Genomic DNA, 6,302 nt, shown 5'->3' with positions numbered 1-6,302 from the left:
TGTTTAGCTTTTTCAATTAGCATGATGTTTTTGAGGTTCATCCATGTTGTAGAATGTATCAGTACCTCGTTCCTTTTTTATTGCTGAATAATATTCCATTGTAGCTCACAAATGTAATTTTAACATAAAAAAAGTGAAACATATCAAACTCCATATAGAGCATGACACCAATTTTGTATTTTAGCCTGTATACGCATAGAAAAAAAATGGGAAGGAAATTCACCTAAATATTAACAGTGGTTACCTCTACTTGGTAGGATTAAGAGTAATTTTTAGTCATACTTTTCTCTTTTTTTATTATTAGTTTCAGGTATACAAAACAACATAATGATCAGACATTTACACACCTCACAAAGTGATAACCACAAAAAGTCTACTACCCATCTGACTAGTCATACTTTTCTATATTTTATTATTTTTACATTATGAAAAATAAGTAATTTAAAAATATAAACAGGAGGGAATACTTCCCAGTTCATTCTATGAGATCAGTATTACCTCAGTATCAAAAACAAAGACATCATAAAATAAGAAAACTAAAGACCAACATATCTTATGAATATAGATATAAAAATCCTCAACAAAATACTAGGAAACCAAATCCAACAACATATAAAAATGTTTATATACCATGACCAAATATGATTTATTCCAGGAACGCAGGTTTGTTTACCATCTTTATGTAATACACCACATCAGTAGAATAAAGGACAAGAAACACATAATCATCTGAATAGCCTTTGATAAAATTCAACAGCTCTTCATGATAAAAAAACCTTCAACAAACTAGAAATAGAAAGAAGCTTTCTCAGCCTGATAAAGAACATCTACAAAAACCCTTAACATCCTATTTAATGATGAAAGACTGAATGCTTTCCTCCTAATATCAGGAAGAAATCAAGAATGTCCTCTCCCATCACTTCTATTAACTGTAATGGAAGTTCTGGTGAGGGCAGTTAGGCAAGAAAAATAAATAAAGGGCAGACCAGAAAGAAAGAAGTAAAACTATTCTTTACTGGCAGATGACATGATTTTGTATATAGAAAATCCTGAGGAATCCACTAAACAACTATTACAACTAATAAATAAGTTTGGCAAGTTTGCAGAATACAAGATCAATATACAAAATTGTATTTCTATGTAATCCAATCTAATCCAAAAACAAATTAAGAAAACTATTCACAAAGAATAAAATACTTAGGAATAATTTAACCAACACACACTGAAAACTGTAAGCATTGTTGAAAGAAATTAAAGAATACCTAAATAAATGGAAAGATATCCCATGTTCATGGATAAGGAGATTCAATGTTATTGAGATGGTAATATACAGATTCAAATCCCCAACAAATTTCAATGGGTGTTTTTGGAGAAACTGACAAGCTGACTCTAAAATTCATGTGGAAATGCAAGGGAACTAAAATAATCTGGGAAAAAAAAGGTTGGAGAACTCGCATGTTCCACTTTCAAAACTTACTACAAAGCTAGGTAATTAAGACTGTGTGGTACTGATATAAGGATTAGACATATAGATCAATAGACTAGAACTGAAGATTCAGAAATACATCCTTACATCTAAGGTCAACTGATTTTTGACAAGGGTATCAAGACAATTCAATGGGGGAAAGAATAGTCTTCAATAAATAGTGCTAGGACAAGCTAATATTCACATGCAGAGAATGAAGTTGGACTCCTACCTCAAACCATATGCAAAAATTAACTCAAAATAGATCAAAGACCTAAATATAAGAGGCAAAACCCAAAAAATAAAATACAGATGTAAATATTTGTTACTTGGATTAGGCAATAGTTTCTTAGCTATGAAACCAAAAACACAAGCAACCTAAGAAGAAACAGATTAATTGGACTTCATCAAAATTAAAAAATGCGTGCTGCAGAGAGCATCATCAAGAAAGTATAAAGATGGAGCGGCCGGTTTAGCTCAGTTGGTTAGAGCGCAGTGTTCTTAACAAGGTTGCCGGTTCGATCCCCACATGGGCCACCGCGAGCTGCACCCTCCACAACTAGATTGAAACTACTTGACTTGGAGCTGATGGGTCCTGGAAAAACACACTTAAATAAATAAAAGTAAAAAAAAAAAAAAAAAGGAAAGTATAAAAACAACCCAGAGGATGATAGAAAACTTTTACAAATCATATATCTGACAAGGGACTTGTATCTAGAATATATAAAGGACTGTACAACTCAATAATAGAACAATGCTTTCAACTTTTGGCTCAGAGGAGACCAAAGTGCAACTTTTTTTGGTCGTCCTGAATCGGGACACCAGCCACCTCCACCAGGCCACCAAACTTCGACCCCAGTGAGATCAAAGTCATATACCTGAGGTGCACCTGTGGGGAAGTCGGTGCCATGTCTGCCCTGGCCCCCTAGATCAGCCCCATGGGTTTCCAAAAAGGGTTGGTGATGACATCGCTAAAGCAACTGGTGATTAAAAGGGTCTGAGGATGACAGTGAAACTGACCGTGCAGAACAGACAGGCCCAGATTAAGGTGGTAACTTCTGCCTCTGCCCTGATCATCAAAGCCCTCAAAGAATCGCCAGGAAAGAAGCAAAAAAACATTAAACACAGTGGAAATATCACTTCTTTTTTTAAGATTTTATTGGGGAAGGGGAACAGGACTTTATTGGGGAACAGTGGGTACTTCCAGGACTTTTCCAAGTCAAGTTGTTGTCCTTTCAGTCTTAGTTGTGGAGGGCGCAGCTCAGCTCCAGGGCCAGTTGTCCTGGTTAGTTGCAGGGGCACAGGCTACCATCCCTTGCAGGACTCGAGGAATTGAACTGGCGACCTTGTGGTTGAGAGGACACACTCCAATCAACTGAGCCACCCGGGAGCTGAGCGGCAGCTCATTGACTTTACTTTAATTGCGGAGGGCGCAGCTCGCTGGCCCATGTGGGAATTGAACTGGCAGCCCTATTGCCCAGAGCTCGCACTCAAAGCAACTGAGCCACCCGTCCGCCCCGAAAATATCACTTTTGATGAAACTGTCAACACTGCCAGACAGATGCAGCACTGATCTTTAGCTAGAGAACTCTCTGGAACCAGTAAAGAGATCTTGGGGACTGCCCGGTCTGTGGGCTGCAATGTTGATGGCCGCCCCCCTCATGACATCAACAGTGGTGCAGGGGAATGACCAGCTAGTTAAAAACTACAAAGGAAAATATTTCAATTAAAAATCATTTGGCTACCAGTGAGGGGGGAAGTAGAAAGACAAATACCCCGTTAGAAAATGGGCAAAGGATCTGGATACACATTTCTCCAAAGGACACATACAAATAACCGCTAAGCACATGAAAAAATACTCAACATCATTAGCCATCATGGAAAAGCAAATCAAACCATAACGAGATACTACATCACACCACTAGAATGGCTAAAATGCAAAGGACAGATAATAACAAATGTTGGCAAGGATGTGGAGAAATTAGAACCCTCATACATTGCTGGTAGAATTGTAAAGTAGTGTAGTTGTTTTGGAAAACAATCTGACGGTTCCCCAAAATGTTAAACATAGAGTTGACCCAACAATTCTACTCCTAGAGATATATATATACCCAAGAGAAATGAAAACATATGTCCATACAAAAACTTGTACATGCGTGTCCATAACAGCATTATTCATAATATCCAAAAAGTAGAAACAGCCCAAATGACCATGGACTGATAAATGGATAAACCAAATGAAACATATCCATACCATGGAATATTATCTAGCCATAAAAAGGAACGAAAGTTTAATACATGCTACAACATAGACACACCTGGAAAACATTATGTAAGTGAAAAAAACTAGTAATAAAAGACCACAAATTGTGTGATTCCATTTAAATGAAACATCCAGAAAAGGCAAATCCATAAAGACAGAAAGAAGCTAAGTGGTTTCTAGGACTGGAGGTGGGGGTGGGGGGCATGGTAGGAAAAGATAATGACACCTAATGGGTACGGTTTTTTGAGGAGGAGGGTGAGGAAATGTTCTAAAATTGATTGTGGTGATCATTACACAACTCTTTGAATACACTAAAAAACATTGAATTGTATACTTTCAATAGGTGAATTGTGTGGCATGTGAATTATATCTCAATCAAGCTGTTTATTTAAAAAAAAAATTTAATGGATCTGACACTCAGGAGGACTCTGAGTGTCCCCAGCCAAAGCCCTTCCAGTGCCATGGCGGGGTGTTGGAAAGTTGCAGGCTGGGGAGTGACGCCAGCAAGGAGAAGACTGGAGGCTCATCTGGCCATGAAGCAGTGAGGCTTGATGGAAGGGAAACTTGGGGGTGTGTATTCTTCAGGACCCCACAAGACACGTTACATTTCTCAGCCTGAGAATCAGCTCCTCAAAGAAACTGGTGAAACTGACTCTGGGCTTCTCCAGCATTCTCAGCTGATGCTGGCCAGACCGGCCAAGCCAGTCCTTTCTTCTCTATACCACTAAAACTTAGCCACCTGGAAGTGTGTACCACACCCTGCCTCATCTTGGAGCCCTTCCCTGGAGGTGACAGCTCCCACTGACCTCTCCCTTCTCAGCCTGCTTTCACACTGCATACAAGATGTCATCATCGTATCATACCCTACACTTTATGCGAGCAGCTTGCAAGTATGGGGAAGAGGCAGGCACACACTGCTTCCCCAGAGGACAAGAGGACCCAGCCTATATATCCCTGACTCTAATGCCCACCTGGTCAAACAGGGCCTCTGCAGCCCCTTGCTTGGTGCCCCAAGGATTTCTGAGAGCCCCAGGGAATCCTCTGGAGGTTCCATGCAGGGTCTGTAGTCTCTTTCCTCTGCTGCTCTTCTGGTCACCCTCTGCTTCCCAGCAAGGATGCAGGTCTTCCTGGTGTTGGTTACATTTTGTTGGAGGGTCCCTGAGCAGCACAGCTTGGATGCCACGGCTTTACTAAAGCAATGACAAAGCTCATTTTTGAGGACTGGCTTTGTTCCTAGGCTTTCTGTGCAGTTAGACATGAGGCCATAGGAGGCTCAGCTCAGGATATATCCTAGTGAAGGAACCACACTGATAGTAGCCTCAAGCTGCAATTTATAACCTTGAATAAATATGTTCTCTGCATAGGATGGGATTCCCCAGTCACGACCAGGTATCCCATATTCACTGATGCTGAGCTGGGGACCTGATTTGGGGAGTAGGAGATTACCTGGGGCCTGGGACCCAGAACCTGAAGTCTGCCAAACTCTTTCATTTAATATTCTCTTATGACCATCGCCTTTTGCCTGGGCTTCTGCAGGCTGGCCTCCCTTTGACGATCGTTGAATCTGGGTTTCTAGGAAAGCCATGTTTTCTTTGGTGCCTATGTGTGTCCACCAAATCCATCTGGACCAGAGCCAGCAAGTGAGGCATTTATTAATCCTTGGGCCCCAAATGTTTTCAGAAGAGCATAAGTCCTATGAGACTGGGCTTAAGGTGGGAGGGAACCTTCTGCATACCCTGTCCCCCTCTTGGAGAACAAAGATTCTCATTAGTTAGCATATGAAATACAGGCTCTGATAAAGTCTGCAGTAAGTAGTGTTTAGCTTTTTTGAACACTGTTTCTCAAATATATTTGTCCATGGGATCCTTTTTTGTCCACTCCACTCACTATCAACCAGCAGCACACTGGCTCAACAATGAAGTCTAAGACCTGCGACTGGCACTTGGGAACCAGCCTACCAGTCTCACTGGCCAACACTCTCCTCTCCTGCCACCAGGATTCCTCTCCATATCTTACCAGTTCTCCTCCTCCAAGGCACACCCCCCAGCGGTCTCCACCTGCTGTGATGCCAGGATCTTTGAACCACCTGTTCCCTTAAACAACTAAAGACCCTTCTCCCCACTTCATACCCATAGTTGGCGATTGCTTCCAATATCGAGTATCCCTGGATGCCTGTCTTTTCCCCATCCTTCTTTCCAGGTCATTCTTTGCTGCTGAGTTGCCCTTGTGAGGCCATGGGCATAGGATACCACACCTGGCAAGAAGCCAAGAGGGCAGGACTGGGCCTTGAAGTGTTCTCATAACTTGACCCCCCTTCCCAAGCTTCCCTACCTCACAGGGAGCTGCCTCAGGCAGCATAAGAGCAGGGAGGGAGAGGAGGGAGAGATGGGGGTGGAGCAAAAACCCAGTACCAGCTTCTCCTATGGGCAGGGACCAGAGGCTGTCTCCATGCCTGAGCCTGGCACTTGGTGAATGAACAATCAATGATGGTTCTTAGAAGCCCCCACACCCCTGCCCCCCAGTCCCGGACACATTCCCCAAGAGGGAATTGGCCACTTCCCAAAACTCAAGACA

General features: G+C 42.0%; 1 pseudogene; it reads left to right on the top strand.

The window, feature by feature from the left end:
* The first annotated feature begins 631 nt into the window (after positions 1-631).
* Positions 632-3,167, top strand: LOC117017061 (60S ribosomal protein L12-like; annotated as a pseudogene).
* The last annotated feature ends 3,135 nt before the right edge of the window (positions 3,168-6,302 follow it).

Source organism: Rhinolophus ferrumequinum, chromosome 24 (assembly GCF_004115265.2).
Source record: "Rhinolophus ferrumequinum isolate MPI-CBG mRhiFer1 chromosome 24, mRhiFer1_v1.p, whole genome shotgun sequence".
NCBI lineage: Eukaryota > Metazoa > Chordata > Mammalia > Chiroptera > Rhinolophidae > Rhinolophus > Rhinolophus ferrumequinum.
The sequence above is the reverse complement of the archived record's forward strand: the minus strand, read 5'-3'. Positions and strand labels throughout refer to the sequence as shown.